Raw genomic sequence first — 22,935 nt, 5'->3', positions numbered from 1 at the left:
TGAAGAAAACTTTCTGAAAGAACTGCTCATTGGATTGCTAGAAAGGTAAATAAAACCCCCTGTTTGACTGCAAAAGACCTTCAGAAAGATTTAGCAGACCCTGGAGTGGTGGTGCACTGTTCTACTATGCAGCGACACCTGAACAAATATGACCTTAGCACGGTCGCCTCACAGCAAGAAGGTTCTAGGTTCGAACCCAGCAGCTGGCAAGGGCCTTTCTGTGCGGAGTTTGCATGTTCTCCCTGTGTCTGCGTGGGTTTCCTCCGGGTACTCCGGTTTCCCCCACAGTCCAAAGACATGCAGTTAGGTTAATATGGGACAGCCTTGGGCTGAGGTGCCCTTGAGAGAGGCACCTAACTCCCAACTGTTCCCTGGGCACTGTTAGCATGGCTGCCCACTGCTCTGGGTATGTGTGTGTGCTCATTGCTCATGTGTGTGTGCATGTGTGTGTTCACTGCTTCAGATGGGTTAAATGCAGAGAGGAAATTTCACAAGTGTGTGATGAATAAAGTTGTGCTTTCTTTCTTTCTTTCTTTCTTTCTTTCTTTCTTTCTTTCTTTCTTTCTTTCTTTCTTTCTTTTTTCATGGGAGAGTCATCAGAAGAAAACCTTTCCTGGGTCCTAGCCACAAAATTCAGCGTCTGAAGTTTGCAAATGAACATCTAAATAAGCCTGATGCATTTTGGTAACAAGTCCTGTGGACTGATGAAATCAAAATAGAACTTTTTGGCCACAATGTGCAAAGTTATGTTTGGAGAAAAAAGGGTGCCAAATTCCAGGAAAAGAACACCTCTCCAACTCTGAAGCATGGGTGTGGATTGATGGGTGTTGCAGCCAGTGGCACAGGGAACATTTCACTGGTTGAGGGAACCATGGATTTGAATAAATACCAGCAAATTCTGGAAGCAAACATCACACCATCCGTAAAAAAGTTGAAGTTAAAAAGAGGATGGGTCCTACAATAAGACGATGATCCAAAACACACCTCAAAATCTACAATGGAGTACCTCAAGAGCAAGGGCGGCTGGTGTATAAGGGCGATTGGGAGACGCACTGCCAAAACGAAAAAAAGTTTTTTTTCTTTTTTTAAAACAAACTTTCACCAGCGCTGCTCGAGGCCATTTTAATCTGTCTCTGGGTATCATTGTCCAATCCTGGGTGGTCTTGCTTCTAGAGTACCGCCCCTTTTGGGGCGATTTCAGTCACGCTGAAAATCGCCCAAGAGTTCACTGATAGAGTCCCATGTTAATATATTTTTTTCTCCTGACTGACACTTCAACGCAATCTCTATGGGTTCCGGGGGGGCTTGCCCTAATGTGCTTACGTCACTGCGAAGCGCGGCAAAGTTGCGTTCAAGCCGCTCAGTTTCTGAGGTGAGATGGATGCGGAAAGCAATTCAGTGCGGTCCTTAAAAGAAGTTCCATTTAGTCAGCGATCAAATCGAGCTAAATTGGCAACAAAACAAGCTGGAACCCCTCAACCAAATCTAAACATAAAACAAATTTCGACAAGGGGGGGAAATCATATACTTGAGGTTTTACTTCAACATGGTCCCAGCGCAAATCCTGGCGAGCTGGCTGCGAGGACGCCTCAGCAGTTTTCTGCTCCCCCTGCTTACTTTTCCACCCTGGAGGTGGCTCCACGGACAACACTGCTTGGATGGTCACTGGAGTTTCAGACATGCATCATTTGTCGGAGAAAATAAAAAAACATGAGTCATCAAAGATTCACATGGGCAGCTGCCTGAAATTTTCAGCTTTTGGGAGAGTGAACATCGCTACACAGCTGGATGAGGGCTACAGGCTAGCAGTTCACCGCCACAACGATGAGGTGAGCAAGAACAGGCACGTATTAAACCGGCTCATCCAATGCGTGAAATTTTGTGGAGTGTTCGAGTTAGCTCTACGAGGCAAAGACGAAACTGAGGGCTCCAGTCACCGTGGTGTTTTTCTGGGTTTGGTTGACTTCGTCACACACACACACACACACACACACACACACACACTCACAGAATCCGTTCACTTTTGATGTTTTCAATGTGCATTTTTATATTTGCCACACTTTGCTCTGAGAGTTAGCACTTTGGTAATATCCTGGGTAAATACCAGTAATTGCAAGATCTAAAGATCCACTCATCTATTTATTCAACTGCTATTGTTATGTTAGCCAACTATTTACAATGTTTTGTTACAGTAAGTGCACTTTCCTGTTTGTCCTTAAGTTGCACAGTCTGTAAAATTCTTGCTGGTCATGGAGTTTGAAGTACAAAATCTATTTACAGAACATTCTGTAGAACAGTTGACTTGCTACCTAGGTCAATTTACTTCAGTCCTGTGGACATTTATGGTCCGTGTAGACATAACAGGGGAAAATTGCCCCCCCTGAAAAAAAATTCAGGAGTCGCCACTGCTCAAGAGGCACAAGCTGAAGGTTATGCCCTGGCCCTCACAGTCCCATGACATAAACATCATTGAAAATCCGTGGATAGATCTCAAAAGAGCAGTGCATGCAAGACAGCCCAAGAAACTTGTAGAACTGGAAGCCTTTTGCAAGGACGAATGTGTGAAAATCCCCCAGGTAAGAACTGAAAGATTATTAGCTGGCTACAAAACGTGTTTACGAGCTGTGATGCTTGCCAAAGGGGGTGTTACTAGGTACTAACCATGCAGGGTGCCCAAACTTTTGCTTCGGGCCCTTTTCCTTTTTTGTCATTTTGAAAATGTAAAAGATGAAAATAAAAAATTGTTTTTGCTTAAAATATAAAGGGAATGAGTCACTTTTAACTTTATGCCTTCTGGAGATCATTTCATCTTCAACTTGCTTAACTGTTCACAGTAACAGCAATTTTGACCAGGGGTGCCCAAACTTTTGCATACCACTGTATATAGAAAAGTCTAAGTATATTCATCTTATACTTAAAATTTTGATCAAAATATACTTAACAAAAGTGTAATAAAGTATTAAAATATTTGTGCCTTATGTTTAAGTGTATTTGCCCTGTAGTTGTGCTTATCCTTTTGATAGTAACCTAAAAAATACTTCTTTTTCACACATATAGGCTTCTTTGTGATATATGGCAGCATGTTTTCTGTCACTGCTCTTTGCTGGGTTAGACAGTATTGTTGACTCTTAGGTATGTCTGTGGTTCCATATAATTTTTTTTTTTAATTTCTCCTGAGTGGGATAATTAAAGGCATTTATTTATTTATTTATTTATTTATTTTTCTTTAGAGCTTGGATGTCAAATTTCAGTTGTCATTGCCATGTTTTTATACTTTGGCATTTAATACAATGTTGCTTTAAATTTTGATTTTTAAAGAAAATGAATATGTTCTTAATCCTGAGTATCCGTTGTTATTCTGTGAATTCTTACCTTTATAACTTCATTGCAACTTAAGGTACAAAACACTTAAGTTGTCTACTGGTAGTGTGCATGAGGTAAGGGTTAGGGCTAGAAAACTAATAGTATACCTAGAAGGGTAATTGCAGTATACTTTAAAATTAAAAAGTGGACTAGATGTATATAACCAGTAACTAATAGTATATTTCCAGTATGCTATAAAGTATACTTTAGTAAACTAAAAAGTGGACTAGAAGCATAAAACAGGTAAACTCATAGTATATTTCCAGTATACTATGAAGTATGCTTTTGTAAACTAAAGAGTAGACTACAAATATAGCACTAGTAAACTATTAGTATATAAGTTTACTTGTGCTATACTTGCAGTACAAAATAAAAAATACTAGTTGTATACTCAGAGTTTACTTCTCTTAGACTTAAAGTATACTTTTTATGAACTAAAAGTGGGCCAATTTAGTCCCAAGAAGTATTAGATTAGTTTACTTACAAGTATACTGTAAGTACATTGATATCAGTATACTTGGTCCACAAAAGTATACTTAAGGAAACATACTTTAATTTTACTTAAGTATACTTAATGAACTTGAAGTATACTTCTTTTTGACTTTATAATTTTTTTTTCTCTCATTCAGCAGACTTATTGTGGGTGGTATAGTGGTTAGTACTGTCACCTCGCAGTAAGAAGGTTCTGGGTTTGAGTCCAGTGGCCAACGGGGGTCTTTCTGTATGGAGTTTGCATGTTCTCCCCGTCTGCACAAATTTCCTCCGGGTGCTCTGGTTTCCTCCCACAGTCCAAAGACATGCAGTTAGGCTAACTGGCTACTCTAAATCGCCCATAGGTGTGAATGGTTGTTTCCCAAGCCCAGAAATGGGAGGGTTGCAGCAGAAAGGACATCAGGTGTAAAACTATGCTCCAATTAATATGACATGGATCCATAGGGTCCACATGGACCCCAACCTGGCAATAGTGCTGGACAAGAAGTAGGCAGACTTATTGTCTTTAATTTTATTATATAATGGAATAATAATAAATAATTGCATGAATGATGTGTAGTCTTAGACAAATGGAAGCTAGGTAATAAAGGAGTATGGCTAAAGTTTAGAGCCAAGCATCAGGATCGTTAGAGTGTGAAAAGAACATGAAAGACAAACAAGGAGATGAAGAGAGCAATGGAATTTTGTCACTATTCCACTGATTGAAGGGAAATGAAACTCAACACAAAGTATAAGTCAAGTCAATGCAATGATACAAATTTGATTATTTTAATCTGACCTAATATGTTTTATTTCCTCTAGGGATTTGTAGTTCAAGATGAATTATTGAACTGAACATGAAATATTCCATTACACAATCTCAAATACTTTGCTGCTATGAGAGATTGACATGAGAATGAAAGTAGTAGCAAATGCTTTGTCTGACATGAAAAAGGAGCTTAGTGAAGTTGACAGGAACTAGAGACGTTACTAATTTCTGGCATTGACCCTTGTCACAGCGTATTCGTTGGAAGATCGTTGAGTGTTATGCTCGGATATTTCATGCTACAATCAGGTACTTATTTATTTTGAAGATTAGAGTGCTGGACGGCTGCCCATAAGCCCTCCATCTGTTCGCCATTTGCTACGTTTTACACACCCAATAGTCACACAGAAGAAAGAGCGGGCCTCTTTCAAAAGAGTTGTGTCAATGTCTCTCTCTCTCTCCCTCTCTCTGGCAAACATCTCCTCTGGGTTATGTCCTCAGCTTGTGAGATGTTTTACTTTGGAATGGCTTCCAGAAGGAATCATTCTCCAATGTGATTGAAGACTTTCCTTATTAGCCAACACAGCTGAAGGCCATGCATGCTCGTGCCTTGCGCAATAGTGGAGAAATCTACAAGGTCCATCCAGTCTAAATCACAATGCCAATGCTTATCCGTACTGGCAGGTTACAATGCAGCTTCCATCACCACCATTATGACAGGTTCAAAGTTGCCACCAAAACCTGGCCTACTATTGTATTTGTGAGACTACAACATACAGTACGTACGAGAAGCCTCTGGGCAACATGTTCTGCCTGAACCTGAACAGGGCAATGCCACAAGTGATTAGTAAAACAACAGTAATCTGAGCTAGTGTGTGATTGCTGGTCTGTCTGAGGTGGAGCCTTGGACACAGGGAGGAGAGAAGGACTGCTACCAGGAGGAGCACACATATTCACACAGTCTAATCCTTACACTCCAATACACTCAGATATTTACAGAGGCTTACAGCCTATCCTGTGAATGTATCTGCTACACCAAAGGAGATGCAGTGAGGGCGTGCAAAGCTCTTCTTACTCACTGAGGTAAGTGAAATTATGAAAGAAATGTGGTTCTTTCTCATTGAGCTGCTTGTCACATGGATAATGGTGTTGTAAGTGAAGTTTGTTCTCATATATATATATATATATATATATATATATATATATATATATATATATATATATATATATATATATGCTACAGGACTAGAGAATAAAGCTAAAACAATTTCATAATTTGGGTTTACATAGTTTTTCCTCAATCAAATCTACAACAAATAATTGAAAATATTTTAATTAATTAAATGTTTGGGAATTCTTTCTTGACTCTGTTCTTGATTTACTCTTTCAGATGAATGATCTTCCTTTTACTTTCTGATTGGTGAAGTCCTGCTTCATATTCCTTTTGAAGTCCAAACTCATATAACTGAGGAATCATCATTTACCAACCTAAGAGGTACCCAGGACATCCGGATTTATAAACGCTCTACTGCTTTTAAACATACAATTTACATATTAAATAAGATTAGAAAACTTCACTCTGCCAGCCCTGGGCATGCCCAGGCCAAAGGACATGAGAGATCCTAGATTTCCTCCAGGGTATCCTGACTCATCTGAATGATGTAAGCACTCAAGAAAAGTCTGGAAATGGCATTACCATGACGAGGAAGCTTCAGTAGTAAACTGTGTCTACAATTTATACTGCATCCTGCATCCGGACAACCCAACCCTTCCCAAACCAACCCAAACCAGCCCAGAGGAGCCCAGCTTAGTTAAGGGGTTTTCCTTCCTTTCGTCTTTCCTACCTTCTTTCCTTCCAGAATACATAGAGGTAAAGGGCACAGAGGGAGCATGATCTATCGTCCACAATCCTGGCTTACAAAACAAAATGAGGGATTTCCACTCCCAACCTTTTTCCTGAGGTCAACCCAACACAAGGCCACCTTGATAAGTCCGGCTTAGCGGGGCACTCGGTAAGGACACATCTTCTTCTGTTAACATAAGCTGCTCCTTATAGTCTGTGGGGTAAACTCCACAGATAGCTCAAGCCCCAAGAGTCTCCAATGTGCCAGAGCATGCACATTACTAGCCAAAGACTGCTGTGTTTCTGTATACACAAGGATTTATCTGCCAATGATTGCATGGGGATGCCTAGGGAAGATTTTATTGTGTATAAAACTGTAGACCAACAGGAGGTCTGAGAGTGTTAGATTAACTTAGACAGGAAATGTATGTTTGCTGGTTTCTACAAAATACTCCCAGACATAAATCCCTGTAGAGGATCCACAGTTATTGTTAACTTCCTGTGAGTCATCCACTCTCAACCTTGCACTGTAGGGCATGGTATACCTTTATACTTTAAAAGGTAGGGTGTACTTGAATGCAAGTTGGGATAATTACGTCATTACATTTGTCTACCTGTGTGTTTAATAGCTTTTACTTCTATAGATCAGAGAGGGAGAAATAATTTTTTCAGTCTCATCTTTGAACCAATAGAATCAGTTACTCATGTTCTGACTCGGACTGGTTCATCTGCTATTGTGCTGTCAAACTATACTGTGCTAGATTGGTAATATTATTGGTGAGAACACTGAGTGGTACATTGTCGGACAGGTAGTAGTACAAGAGGTTAAAGTTAATATCCTTCATTCTCCTGTAACCTGGGATTCAGTTTAGTTTATTTTGAGGGATGAATGAAGGTCTTTTAATCACACTACAAAACCTGTCGCAATGCACTTAAATGCTTTCACTTATTCTTCAACTCTAGCAGGTGGTGAAATTTTTAAACCAGCCCAATCCATGTGCGGCATGACTCTACCTTGTGCTTTGGCAATTTGTTTTGATGCCTGCATGGTTTAGATTGATGTGTTTGAAGTTTGTTTTCTCTACCTTCCCTGCTCTGACATGCTCCAAGGAACTGTATTTAGCTGTAGCCAAGGCTTCTTAAACTAGGCTTTTAAGCTGCTATCATATCTAACAAAATTTAAACTTTGGATGTTTTGTAAGAGTGTGACCTCTTCACTGTATACAGATCCTGTCATATATATATATATATATATATATATATATATATATATATATATATGGACACGAGTGTTTTACTGGGAAATACACCACCCGTATTTTTCATACGAGCTACATCCAGGACATGGAGATCCAAAACCGTAACATAAATCTCTATATGTCACTTGTGAGGAAATCGATTCAAATTTAAAATGCTTTTGATTAACTTGTGTATTTTACTTGTAGATGTGTCCATATATATAAAGAACATTATAAAGAGGTGCGAAGATATGAAGTACACACCACCATGTAATATCCAATATTTATTCTAGTCACATTCACTGGATATAAGCAATCATGCGCTCTGATTGGCTGCTCTACTACTAGGCTCAACTCATATACCGTGAGTAGAGAAAAACAAAATGGCGGAGCATGTTGCTGAACCAATTGAGGATGAAATAAAAACTCTACTCGAAAACAAAACCCCCCAAAATACAAAAAAAGCAATAAAATACGGAATGAAAGTATTTGATGGTAAGAACATATCTATTTTTATTTTTCAAGAATTATAGCATTTTTCACAAATTGCTAATGCCATTTCGCCGGTTTGTTTACATTTTAAGCGGAAATGATTTTGTCAGACGTTTTGTATAAAGTTTTTATTTATTGAATTTGCAAAAAATAAAAATGCTCTGTTTCTCAAAATCCCATGAATGCAGATAGAATAAAACAGTTTTTCCACTCAATCTTGTCGTTCATGGCTTACAGCCAACTAGGCACTACACGTCTTGTCAGCCATCAGCTCCTGTACGACAACTCGATTTCGTGGAATAACTGTTAATAATCTATTCAGAATTCAGCATTGATTTTAAAATGCCTCTATTTAAAAGTCACCCTTAAAAAATTGCAGCAAAAGTAAATATAATATTGATACAAAAATAACCCTAAAAAAACATGCATGTAGGTCTATCTGGGTTGAATTCCAGTGTTCCTCGGAGAGGCTCTGTGACCCTGACCAGGATAAAGCAGTTACTAAAGATGAATGAAGACTATGAAATAAACCAAAAGGAGGATATCATTTATGGCAACATGTCCATTTGTATATTGAGGATATTAATAACATTTAAAGGAAACCAATATTATAATCATTATTCAAAAACAATGTAAAAGTTTGAGTATATATTCATTTTGTATCTCCCTCAAGATGTTCTCCATGTCCCCATCATCTGTGCTGTAGATTCACACACTGGGTCTTGTCTGTGCACCCAGGCTTTTATGTGTGAGATGATATCCTGGTTTCTTCCACAGGGAACATTTTAACAAGTGCACAGAAATAAACGGAAGTGATGGAAAGGGGTCAAGAACTTTCTTGGTTCTTCAACGGTCCTGGGTGTCGAAAAATCTTGAGAAGGCAGTCATGTAAAAATATCAAATTCCTCTTCCAGTAACCTCCATGGATCTACAAATTATACTGCCTGCATTAGATACCTAACCTTATGACTTTAAAAGTATACACAGTCTGCACTGCACGTGGTGAAAATGTAAAACGCTGCACTGCAAATATTCTTGCTGAATGACAGCCAGACTACATGGAACATCTGTACCTGTTTATCAAAGGTAAAGTACTGGTTAGACAAGCCAGGTGTTAACTCGGTTAACACACTTATGTACATGACTACAATCTGTTCCAGTCAGACACACACCAGTATTTAATATGCACTAGCCCTGTGACTATAAACAGACTAGTACTTACAAGATGATATTTTGATTAAATTTCACTTTATTTCGAAATTAAAAACCTTCCAACATCGCTGTTCGTGCCTTTTGATAAAGGCCTCAGCCTCACCAATGCCAGTTTTCCCATTTCTAAAATATACAGCTTTGAAGCTGGTTTTAATTTTATGGATGATAGATCACAGAAAGCTGTGTGATATTTCATTGTATCTACAGCAGGCCTTCATGAACATATTCTCAGGAGCAACATTATGGAACAAAGTAAAAATGTAGTCTCGTAAAGTGGGGCTTATATGTAGATAAATGTAAATAGAACAGATTTTTGTATATACTGTCTCGAGACTGGGTGGCACGGCTGTGCAGTAGTTACCACTATCATCTCACAGCAAGAAGGTTCTGGGTTTGAACCCTGCCACCAACTGGGACCTTTCTGTGTGGAGTTTGTATGTTCTCCTCTTGCCTGCATGGGTTTCCTCCAACAGTCCAAAGACATACAGATTAGGTCAACTGGCTACTCTAGATTGCCCAGAGGTGTGGGTGTGAGTGTGAATGGTTGTTCGTCTCTGTGTTAGCCAATGCGATGGATTGGTGACCTGCCCAGGTTGTACTCCGCCTCCCATCCAAAGTCAGCTGGGATTGGCGACAGCATCCACTGCGACCCAATTAGATAAGCGGTATAGATAATGGCCTAATGGTTAGAGAAGCAGCTTTGAGACCAAAAGGTCACTGGTTCGATTCCCTAGACCAGCAGGAATGGCTGAAGTGCCCTTCAGCAAGGCACCTAACCACCAACTGCTCCCTGCAACCAACTGGGTATGTTGTATGTCACTCTGGATAAGAGTGTCTGCTAAATACCTGTAATGTAATGAGACTGTCAGTGATGGCGTACCTCACTCAAGTCCCATCTAGTCCAGAAGAAACGATCTAAAGTGGGCCACCTTGTGCAATAAATGTTGCAAGCTATATATACTATATAGAAGCTATATACACCCTCGGAATACCAACCTATTTGCCAGAAAGAATCCAAAACGGTGAGGAATTGACCAAGAAGAAGCAATTTTTGTTGAACTGCTCATTAAGGCTTAATTAGTCCATAACTTCATTAATAATTGTAATTAAGCAAATCTGAGTAAAAGTTATATGTACCCTAGGTACCCCTACCTTCATGCCAGAAAGAATCAAAATTGATGAAGAATTGAGGGAGAAGAAGCGATTTGTGTGGAAACTGCTCACTGAGGGCTTAATTACTCCATATCTTCATTATCAATTGCAATTATGAAAATTTGCGTAGAAGCTATATGAACCCCAGGCAGACCTACCTTCCTGCCAAAAAGAATAAAAATTGGTGAAGAATTGAGAGAGAAGAAGCGATTTTCGTGAAATGTGGACGACGCCGGACAGAGAACACATGATGGCATAAACTCATCGCCTGTTGGCCAGATAAGCTAATAATGGATAGAGACTTAAGTTCAAGTCCATCTCACACAAATAGCACAGCACTTTTTTTTCTACATGATTGATTTGCAGATAACTGCATCAAGATACAATGGAAATTGGGTGATCTAATCTTCATGCATCTTCCAAAGAAGTAAGATTGTGCTTACTTTGTAGTGGCCTCCAAAATAACAGCGCAAACATGACGTTAGATATAACTCTAGATTTAGTCAGTAATATCAAGCAAGAATGCCTCGCTATATTGGCTCAACTGGTGGCCAAGTAACCTAACACATGATCTACCAGATATCCTTATCCCTTCTTCTTCTCCCCATAGCCAGGAAGGGCCATATGGGCACCACTGATGATATTTTAATAATCTGTCATCGGTGTGTTTAGAGCATTTAAACTTGGTAGAGCCCATACCTCTCCAAGCTTGATCAATGGACAATTTACAGTCTCCAGTTAGCCTAACTGCATGTCTTTGACTGTGGGGGGAAACCAGAGCACCTGAAAGAAACCTACACAGACACAAGGCCCCTTGTTGGCTGTGAGGTTCAAACCCAGAACCTCCTTGCTGTGACGTGAGCAGCGCTAAGCACTGCACCACTGTGCTGCCCCACCCTGATCACTGCATGGCATAATCATACTAACAATTGGTGTATGCGGGGGGGGGGGTTTGCAATGTTTATTTTGCCACCTTGTGGACAGAGATTAGTAGTTCAGTAGCCCAGCTGACATCTGAAGATATTGTCAATGTGTCATGGCTAGGGGACAAAATGGGATGATGCATTATTTCACATGATCTTCCATGGCTAGTAAGTATTAGAGTATTTAACATATGCCATGGGCGGCACAGTGATGTAGTGATTAGCACTGTCGCCTCACAGCAAGAAGGTTCTGGGTTCAAGCCCAGTGGCTGACAGGGGCCTTTCTGTGTGGAGTTTGCATGTTCTTCCCGTGTCTGCGTGGGTTTCCTCTTGGTGCTTTGGTTTCCCTTGCAGTCCAAAGACATGCAGGCTAGGCTAATTGGTGGCTCTAAATTGACCGTAGGTGTGAATGTGAGTGTGAATGGTTGTTTGTCTCTATGTGTCAGCCCTGTGATGATCTGGCGATTTGTCCAGGGTGTACCCCGCCTCTCGCCCATAGTCAGCTGGGATAGGCTCCAGCTTGCCCGTGACCCTGCACAGGATAAGTGGTTACAGATAATGGATGGATGGAATATATGCCACAGTTTAGCCCTGTGACAGTCAACAAGGCTTGGCTTTGTGAGAATTGGGCTGCAGTAGCAGGGTTCAAGTGAGCTCTGATTATTCTGTCATGACCTCAGATCGCTCAAAAACAAGATTCACTCTGTGGCATACATGAATTAAGCAACACTGACTATCAGAATACAGTGTATTCATTCTTCTTATCAAACCAGGCAAACTGACAAGAATCAAATTATGTACCACAGTCAAATTTGTCCCCGTTGTCGATCCAAGGAGCTGTACAGAGGAACCGGATTGTCACTATACGTATAGCCTGTAAGTAAATCTGGTATGTTTTTCCCCATTGTAACATCTGTGCTGTGAAACATAATAGGTTTCCAGAAATCCAGCACATAATAGACCTATTCCTTTAGCTTCAAACCCCTCAAACATTCACATCTTTTTCATTCAGCTCTGGACCCCTTTTGTATACGGATTAATTCTGCAATCACAGAGCTGGCGTGTAGCTTGTACACGCCAGCTCTGTGATATCTGTTCCAAAGCTTTTCAGAAAAACTTTCACAGACTGCTAACCTGGGAAAAAATAATACACAAATGTGATTATGTTAAAACCGACAGGAAAAAACAGTTCTGATTTGAGAAGTCCAGCCATCTGTCTCAACATTGCCTGAGGGAGCAGATCAAGAATTAGTAAGGAGAAAGGGGAAATAACTTTTTAAAAAACTTTTACTGAAAGCACAAAGGAAACTCAATGAGTTTGTAACATAAGCAAGACATAATTCAAAGCTTCTGGGAAATGAGATGCAAGTTAAGATACTCAAGCAACGTGGTGCGAACTTTTGACTTGGGGTACATTTAACTTTCTTTCTTTTTTTTTGTAAGAGGAAGGTGCACTGAGATGGTTAGCATATGTGGGTGCACCATGTGTGGTGTCAAATGAGGAAGCTGCCAGATTAGCATCTCTGGCTCCTTCCCAGAGAGAGAGAGAGAGATGATCCCAGGTGTTTGCCCATGTGACTGTAGATAAAGCAGACAGCATTAGTGCTAATCCTGTGCTGATCTTTGCAGAACACTTCTCTTCCATTCCCCTACTGCTCCGCTACATTCTCTGAAAGGACAGGAGAAAGCCAACAGTGAACCATGACCCACTTTTTAAAAGTTAAAATAACAACAACAACAACAAATGCTCATCTCCTTCATCAGACCTTATTAGATATCATTAATTATTGGTTGAGATTTGGAATCTACTGTTTTGAGATCCATTCCTAAAAATTCATAACTCTTCAGGTGGTATGTTAGTGGTTGAGGCACAAGACAAATATTTAAATGGTAGTTCTCATCTCTCATCTCATCTCATTATCTCTAGCCACTTTATCCTGTACTACAGGGTCGCAGGCAAGCTGGAGCCTATCCCAGTTGACTACGGGCGAAAGGCGGGGTACACCCTGGACAAGTCGCCAGGTCATCACAGGACTGACACAGAGACACAGACAACCATTCACACTCACATTCACACCTATGGTCAATTTAGAGTCACCAGTTAACCTAACCTGCATGTCTTTGGACTGTAGGGGAAACCGGAGCACCCGGAGGAAACCCACGTGGACACGGGGAGAACATGCAAACTCCGCACAGAAAGGCCCTCACCGGCCACGGGGCTCGAACCCGGACCTTCTTGCTGTGAGGCGACAGCGCTAACCAGCTTTAAAAATAATGAAATTACATTTCTATTTTTAAAGCTGTATAGTCTTTCGATTTCATAAAATTGGTGAAATTTAGTTCCCTCTGAAATTTGGTCATTGTGATATATGTTTATTTCTGTAATATCTCAAAAAAAAGAAAAAGGCCATTCTATGGCTGGGAAGTTATTTAATTTGAGGGGATTCCTGAGCAAATAATGTACATGAAATCGCTCACTTCGTGCAGTCAAGCAGACAGAGAAAGTCCGTGTGCGCATGCGTAGGTTTACCCGTTTCTTCTTTTCCTTCTTCTTTTGGGTTTTATGGCAGCTGGCGTTCACTGTTGCATTACTGCCATCTACAGGTTTACCTTTGACCATCCACTGACAGTTACATCATTCTGTCACTAAACGAACAGCTGATCACACCAAGGTGCTCGCTGACCGCCGATATTTATTCGTTTGGTCCTGCATTTTCTTTCCTTCACAACATAACATCTTGCTTTCTGTTACTATAGTCTCCTGTTTCAAATTTGCATCCCATAATGCCTTGCGCGAACGGGAAAAGCCCACCATGTGATGCATGATGTAGTATCTTGAATTGGGTCATGGTGAAGCAGGAAAAATAGTGGAGAATTTAGGGTCATGTGGCCCTGAATTCATTAATTGTTCTATTTAAAACAAAACAAAACAAAACAAAACACCTAATAAAACTGGAAGTCTGTGATTCAAATTCAGTAGCTTTTGGTCCACTAAACAAAAATAATTGGGTGTCAAGGAAAATTCTTTTTATGACCTAAACTTGAAAAATCTTAAATGCAGTCTACGTTTAAAAAATTACTATAAAATCCAGTAAACAGTCATAAATTTAAAAAAAAGTAAAAAGTCAATATTTGTTGTGATGACCCTTTGCTTTGAAAATAATAATTTCAGGTACAGTGAGTGCAGTTTTATAAGGAAATGAGCTGCAGGTTTTACTGAGCATCTTGCAGAACCAGCCACAGTTCTTCTGGACACTTTGTCACACTTGCGACTTAAATTTGCAGCAAAAACCAGTAACCTTCATGGTCTCTAATATCCTGCTTTCTTTACTGGCATCCAAAAAATGTTCTGTAGCATTTCATTTTGTGCTGGAAAACTAATATTTGGAAAGCTAAAATATTTTTATACTGACTAGATCTCATCTCATCTCATTATCTCTAGCCGCTTTATCCTTCTACAGGGTCGCAGGCAAGCTGGAGCCTATCCCAACTGACTATGGGCGAAAGGCGGGGTACACCCTGGACAAGTCGCCAGGTCATCACAGGGCTGACACATAGACACAGACAACCATTCACACTCACATTCACACCTACGGTCAATTTAGAGTCACCAGTTAACCTAACCTGCATGTCTTTGGACTGTGGGGGAAACCGGAGCACCCGGAGGAAACCCACGCGGACACGGGGAGAACATGCAAACTCCACACAGAAAGGCCCTCGCCGGCCCCGGGGCTCGAACCCAGGACCTTCTTGCTGTGAGGCGACAGCGCTAACCACTACACCACCGTGCCGCCCTACTGACTAGATAAAAAGAAAAATCTATTAAAAAAAAGGTTTGTACTAAAAAAATAGAGTGACAAAGACTTTTATTTATTTATTTGTTTATTTACAGTACAATAGCTTAGTTCCCTGGAACAGAGTATGCAACCTTAATTCTAGGACAAAATGTATTGCCACACATACTCACGCACACACATACACATATGAAGATCTTTGTCCTGTGTCAACTCTGTTTGAACTTGCAAGGTTCTTTTCATAGGCCCATGAATCAACCTGCGGAATATTTTACACAGCCCCGGCATTTGGTCCAACACTTGGCCTGCTGGACCCAACTAAGTAAAATATGCCATCCATGTGTTTTGCACGGACTGTATTTTCAGTCCCTGGGGAAAATAATCGCTGTAATAATAATAATAATAATAATAATAATAGCCTAACAGTAATTCATTTTATTTACAAAAATACTTATTGTTGCTTTATAGTGAAGTTACATTTTATTTTAATTTATTGTGTAATGTGATTAATGACCGTGAGTTGGCCTAGTGGTTAGCGTGTCCACCTCTCGACTAGGAGATCATGAGTTCTACTCGTAGTCGGGTTATACCAAAGACCATCATAAAAATGGTACCTACTGCCATCTTGCAAGGCACGCTGTAATGCAGATGCAAATGGGGAGTCAAACTCTTGCAGTTACCAGAGAACCAGCTCCCCCACTGTAACCCTAGCTGTATAGACCCTTTTCAGTCACGTGACCTTCGTAAACGCGACCACCATTTTGGACATGTAGCGGACTTCGGCTCGAATTGGTTTGAATGCGAGGAAGGCGACAAACGGAGAACATACAAGAAAAAGGAGCGAGATGCAGAAAACACCTTCGCTATCCAGCGACGTAGGGCATTTACAGGGCGAGCAGAGGGAGAAATAACAAGAGTAACGACACATTAGCAACGCCGTACAGAAATAACGGTTTATGGCACAGACCCTTTCGGTTCTCGCTCATCTAGCTGCTACAATGACTGCTTAGACTGCAACAATAATACCTAACACACATTTAAGTATCCGTCGTAAAGACGTGAAACTCGTCGAGTGACAAGTGTGTTCATTGATAAGCTAACACAATCTAAAAGTAGACATACCATCACACTGCCCTGGCGCTGTGTACAGTTTACCTTCTATGGCTTGTGCACTCGCTATTTGCCATTACTTTCTCCAATCCAGTGTTACAGATTACAGGGAACGGCCTGGATTTAAGAGACAAATACATGCTCCTATTGTTTTGAACACTTATTTGTAGGCAGTGCTTTAATTTGTAAAGTGGGAGGTCCGGAGCGCAGAGGATGAGCGGCTCCGGTGCGGAAAAAAGGGGGCGGGGCGCTGCGCTTCTGGGCATGTTTTGTAATAACACTGCAAATTAAGTTCATCTGCAGATATTTTGTGGATGTCGTTTCATGAGAGAAATCACCAACAAGACAGATATCAAAATCAGACATTAACACTAAATAAACTTGCATTTTTATTATTTAATTATTTGGGTTGTTTATTTTTTTGTTACATAGTCAAAAGAGGTGTCGGATCACCGGATCCAGTGTAAATAGCTGCCGGAGCCAACGCCTGAGGTTCCGGAGCGCGCTCCGGCTTGCTCCCCCTCAAATTAAGCACTGTTTGTAGGACACTGCCTCTGATCTGTCCTACAGTCTACCAACAGCAAAGGAACACAACGCTAGCTAATGTCGTTAGCTAATAGCTACTACAGAAGAACAAAGAGGTTACAATGGGTTATTTTAGCCTATTTGGTTACACACTCGCCGCCACAGAATGTTAACAGCAATGTAATGCCTTTTCTGGCTAATTTTATTCGTCTTACCTCCAACAAAGTGGTCACTACACAAGCGCTGGTATGCCGAGGGCTGCCAATCTGTTAATTTTTTTTAATGGCCGCTATCCATCTTCTCCGTCGGGATCCGATAAAATGATAACCCTTGCCTTGTTTGTTGATGGTTACTACATCCAGGTGCACAACAATATAGTGGCATGATGGAAGTCTTGCTGAAAATAAACACTTTTTTTTGCTGCCGTTCCTCAATGCTGGCTGTGGTAAACTACTGGTAGTACATGTCCAAAATGGCGGCCGCGTTTGTCGTGACGTCACGTGAAAAGGGTCTATAGGCGAGAGGCTGAGGGCTATTGCTGGGCTTCACATGACATCACATCCGCCTCATTAGTTATTCAGAACTTTAGCTGGTGGTCTACCAAAGCTCAGTTGACAAAGCGTTTGTATGGAGAAGGTGCATTGCTCACATGAAAAATGCCTTACGCTTGCATTGTTTTAGGTTGTTCGAATCAATCAAACTGTGAAGCTGATAAAAAGTTTCTTGAGGGTTCCCTGTGAACTAATAAAAAAAGGTGAATGAACACAGGATTTCACAAAAAGACGTCGAGAAAGGTGGCTTTTGAACCGCTCACTTAAATCGAAAGGAGCCAAGTCAAAGCCTACTTGAGTTTGCAGTGATCACTTGGTGAATCAAATCAAATCAAATCAAGTTTATTTGTACAGCGCTTTTAACAATAAACATTGTCGCAAAGCAGCTTTACAGAATTTGAACGACTTAAAACATGAGCTAATTTTATCCCTAATCTATCCCCAATGAGCAAGCCTGTGGCGACGGTGGCAAGGAAAAACTCCCTCAGACGACATGAGGAAGAAACCTCGAGAGGAACCAGACTCAAAAGGGAACCCATCCTCATTTGGGCAACAACAGACAGCCTGACTATAATATTAACAGTTTTAACAGGTATAACCCTCAACTGTCCTCATGGGGCCGTCCTTCACAGGAGTGGGGCGATAAAACTCCGACCAGACACAGGGCACCAGGATGGATCAAGCAGGTCCGAGGGGCAGAAGAGGCCAGCATCTCAATCCCAGGATCAACATGTAACTCAGAGGGACAGATGGGGGGGGGGGGGGGGGGGGGGAGAGAAAGAAAACACGTTGTTAGGTATGCCCTAAAAATGACAAGTATTAAATCTGTGTGGTAGGCGAAAGGTTTGTATATCCCTCTCAGCTATGTCCTTAGTGTTTTCCAAGTACTTTTCTTACTATGTGTCGTTATTTTATGGTCCTTTTTTTAGTCATGAAGCACTAAAGTCCCCAGCTGTTCCTTTGTTTACTCCTCACTCCTCACAAAGTCCATATGCATGAAGGTCACAACAAAATTCTTACCCAGCCATTCAGTTACAATGCGCCGTGATCACTTCTCTGTCAGTCATCACTAGTTCTTTGCATTACGGCTGCCATTTAGACCACCAGCTATTTTACTTCCAGTAAAACCACTAAGAAAAGTCACGTGACTAAAACCCAGCAATAGAGGTGGAGATTGGCACTGCCCAATGTGCCTTAAGGTCCTCGTTAGTACTGGGATGGGAAACTGCCTGGGATCACCAGGACCTGGCACGGGAGAGACTTTGACTTTAACTTTTGAATGTGATTAATAATTTTTTTTTTTCTTGACTTGGCTTGGCTTGACTTATCTGATGCCTTGAGGCAATGGTGAAACCATGATGAAGTTGGAGCGCCAAAAATTCTTATCAGTCATTGCGGTTTTCAGTTCTTCACAATCAAGATTTGTTTCCATTTCTATGATTTTCTTCAAAGTCACATAAGGATGACCAATTCTCCTTCGGGTATCTGGTTTCCAGAGAAGAAGTTTGCCAGCAGGTTCATTACTACGGATGGCATGTCCAGGTAATGCCAATCATCACTTTTGCATGATGGTGGAGACAGGCTGGAGTGAACCATATAACACTTTGTTTGAGATATGGTCTCTCCAAGAGATGCCATAAATGAAATGCAGCACCTTTGTGTATGTGCCGTCTAACTTCTTTCTACAAGCAGCATTCAGTGTCCAGGACTCAGAACCATACAAGAGTATAGTTTCAACACATGCTTGAAATACTTTGGTCTTTGTGTTGTTTTTGATGGGAGCTTTCCAGATTTTTTTGTAGCGAGTGGAGTGCGCTCCATGTCTGGCCAATTCAGACGTCCATGTCATGTTGAGTATTGGTGTCGCCACTTAGGTACTTAAAGTCATCAACGCATTCAATTGTGGAGCCATCTGAAGAAAGCAACAGATCATGTGAAGAAGGATTCAGGTGCATATATTTCATCTTTGGGGCACTGAGGTATAGGCCGATATCTTGACAAGCGTTCTCCACCCTGATAAGTAGGTCCTGTGCAGCTTTGATTGAGTCCTCAAGAAGTACTATGTTATCTGCATAGTCAAGGTCAGACAGAACATCCGCAGGATGGCGACGACTACGACGGTGGTGAAGAGTAAGTCCATCTAGATTGCTAATTGAAAATCTTAAGGCATAGTCAAGACATATGATAAACAAAAATGGTGCAAGTGGATCACCTTGTAGGATGCCTGTATCTATATTGAAGGGGTCCGTCATTCCATCTGGTGTGATGACTTTAGCAGATGTGTCTTGATACATAATTTTGATGGCACTCACAATTTCAGGTGGTATTCCGTATGCCTCCAGTTTTTCTTGAAGGAAGGAAGAAGTCAGAGGTAGAAAGAAACCAAATAGGGTCTCACACCGGAAAGTGTATCAGAGGAACGCGTTCTTGAAAAAAAATGCAGAATTTTTATTATTTAGTCTCCTCAATAAATGCACTTAACCCTAATCCTAGTGTCAACATGAGAGCTTTCAGCTAGAACCCATGTGTGGACTCATATGCATCTCATCTGCACTATCTTATTGTTCAAATAATAAATAACTAAGTACCATGACCACCACAAACCAAATTCTCGAATTTAGTTTTGGAAAGTCTGAGTTTTTTCTCAGAACTATGACTAGCTTGTTGTGATAGTTGGAGGAAAACCATGTGAAACAAATGTATTCAAACTCAGTGTGTTTGTAGCCTCATGAGGTCAGCTATAATACCAATTACAACCAGCTGCAGTGATGAAATTGACAGCCTGCACTACATTCTAACACGATACTAACACATAAGGTGCTTAATGACAGACATTATGCTGATTTTGCTTTCATAATCAAATCACCATGGGCACGTAGTCATGTCCAAAGAGGAAAATAATTACCCATCAAACTGATGTGGGTTGACATGGAAAATTTCAAATTGGAACTCATTTCTAATGGAATTTTTTTTTCCAATTTTTAATCTGACTAATGAACACATCTGTGTGATTTACCCTCCCTGTATTGTACACACACTTATCGAGCACATCCTGGATGTCCTTTTAAAATGCAATGTTGTGCATTCTGATATACTTTTCTGCTCATCACAGGGTATTCGGTCATTTAGCACAGAAGTCGTTTTGCACAAGTCATTTAGCACAAATCTAAACTCCCTAGATGGTGAAAATTTTCACTTTTGCAATCCTATTGTTCCTTTTAATTGAGCATGTGCGAGAAACAAGTGTTGCTATGACATCAAACATCAAAGTTTCACGTGCCAAAGTTAAAAGTTTTAATGACCTGCCGCAGCATCATCCATTGCAAATTTCACCATCACCGAATTATCTAAAACTGTTGTTGTAAGAACAATGGTAAAAGTTTTCACTTTTGCAATCCTATTGTTCCCTTTAAATCGAGCACTCAGTTAAGAATTTTTCAAAGAAGCTTGTGATCCATCCGATGAGTATAAAAGCAGAGGTCCACACAACTACAGATCGTTCTATCACTAGATTATACATAGAGCAAGGTCAAGGCTACATTTACACTTAACATATCCATTTACATGCCATTTATCAGACACTCTTATCCAGAGTGATGTACTGTACAATGAGTGCAAAAGTGCTGAACTTCGAGACAAGAAAGTTCTAGTGCCAACTGAACAAGTGACAGCAATACCTAGTGTAATATGCTGTTGAAGTACCAATACTCAAACAGCCAAGGAAACAAGCCAACCATATAAAGTACAACTAAATAGAGAACTCAAATGGCTAACCCCAGGCTCGACAGTACACAGCATGGGTTGGTCTAGACCAAAACGTAGTTACACAGTGGGCAGGGAGGAAGGGGAGAGGTGCAGCCTGAAGAGGTGAGTCTTCAATCTGCACTTGAAGGTGGTCAGAGAGTCTGCAGTTCTGACCTCAATGGGAAGATCGTTCCACCAACAGGGAACCAGGACAGACAGCAGTCTTGAGCGGGCTGGGCAGGAGCAGAGAGGAGGAGAGGCCAGGCGACTAGTAGTAGCAGAGCATAGGGATCTGGCTGGCCTGTTGGGGTGGCTCAGACTCTGGAGGTATGCTGGCCCTAACCCCTTGAGAGCCTGGTAAGCTAACACCAATGTCTTAAATTTGATGCGAGCTGCGATAAGTAGCCAGTGCAGTTTGGCAAGCAGAGGGGTGGCATGGGAAGAATGAGGGAGGTTGTAGACCAGGTGAGCTGCAGCGTCTATCAGCGCAGCTTTGAGCTGGATGCTCATTTGTCCTCCTTTTGAGATCATCTCTTTTTCATACTTTCTCTAATGGTATAAAATAAATAAATGAATGAATAAATAAATAAATAAATAAGCCTGAACAAAAAGTAAATGAATAATGGTATTAATACATAGGTTATGTCTAATTATACACTCCATAAAAACTTTTGATCTAGACCCTGTAGAACAGGCTAAAGCAGCTAGAGATAATGAGATGAGATGAGAGGAAATGAAGTCTTTAGATGAAGGTGCCAAATAAATATTTGAAATTTCATTGGTTGAACATAACCAGATTAGCCATGTGGCTTGAGGTCATATCATGCCAAGTTAGCTCCAGCCCCAGTTTAGCCAAATTCTAATGTAATAAAAATGCCTAAAAGAGAAACTTCGTTTAATCCTGAATGGATGAAAGATCATCAATTCATTGTAAAAAGCAGAAAGGATAACTTCCATGCTGACTATACGTTGTGTCATTGTGATGTGGATGTAAGCAGCAAAGAGAAAAGCGCAATAGAGTAACATAATGCAGAGACAAGCACAAAGGCAACAGTCAGAATTCAGGGGCCTCTTCTCTTTTATCATTTTTCCGTCAAGCTTCATTACCTAAAGATGACAAGATCTCCACTGTGGAGCTTTATAAACTTTATCATGCAGTCAAACATCACCAGTCATACAGGAGTGTTGACTATGGATTAAAAGTTGTCTGAGAGATCTACACTGACTCATTCATAGCAAAATGGGTGACAGGAATGACCAAAAATAAACATAATTCATGGTAAGTCCACCACGAGCTGTCCTAATGGTTAGCGTGTCCACTTCTCAACCGGGAGATCATGAGTTCTACTCGCAGTCGGGTCATGCCAAAGACCATCGTAAAAATGGTACTGACTGCCATCTGGCAAGGCATGCCGCAATACAGATGTGAGTGGGGAGTCAAACTCTCGCGGTTACCAGAGAACTAGGGAGGGCTATAGAAGTGGAGATTGGTGCGCCTTAAAGGCCTGGTTAGTACTGGGATGGGAGACTGCCTGGGAAGACCAGATACTAGCATGGGAGGGACTTTGGCATGGTACATCCATTGGTCTCATTATGGGTTTGGGATTATTTTTCCGTTTCTGTCTTGGCTTCACTGAATTTTGCAAAGTGTCCTCCTTTTTGGTGTTACGGAAATGGCCACACCATGACTAACATACGGGCTACATCGAACATGGTGGTTTCAAGATGGCGGAGTGGAAAATACAATTGCT

General features: G+C 40.9%; 1 protein-coding gene across 2 annotated transcripts in view; it reads left to right on the top strand.

The window, feature by feature from the left end:
- LOC132871222 (artemin) overlaps window positions 1–22,935 on the top strand; it is an 82,308-nt gene that overhangs the window by 37,247 nt on the left and 22,126 nt on the right. The window contains exons 1-2 of one of the 2 annotated variants that reach the window (XM_060905339.1): window positions 5,322–5,683; window positions 5,991–6,612. The gene's annotated coding sequence lies outside the window, so the exon portion shown is untranslated. Of the gene's footprint in view, window positions 1–5,321; window positions 5,684–5,990; window positions 6,613–22,935 lie in introns of those variants that run through there. The other variant, XM_060905340.1, reaches the window with a different exon arrangement.

This window comes from Neoarius graeffei, chromosome 23 (assembly GCF_027579695.1).
Source record: "Neoarius graeffei isolate fNeoGra1 chromosome 23, fNeoGra1.pri, whole genome shotgun sequence".
Taxonomy (NCBI): Eukaryota; Metazoa; Chordata; class Actinopteri; order Siluriformes; family Ariidae; genus Neoarius; species Neoarius graeffei.
Note: the sequence above shows the minus strand (reverse complement) of the source record. Positions and strands in the feature narration are given on the sequence as shown.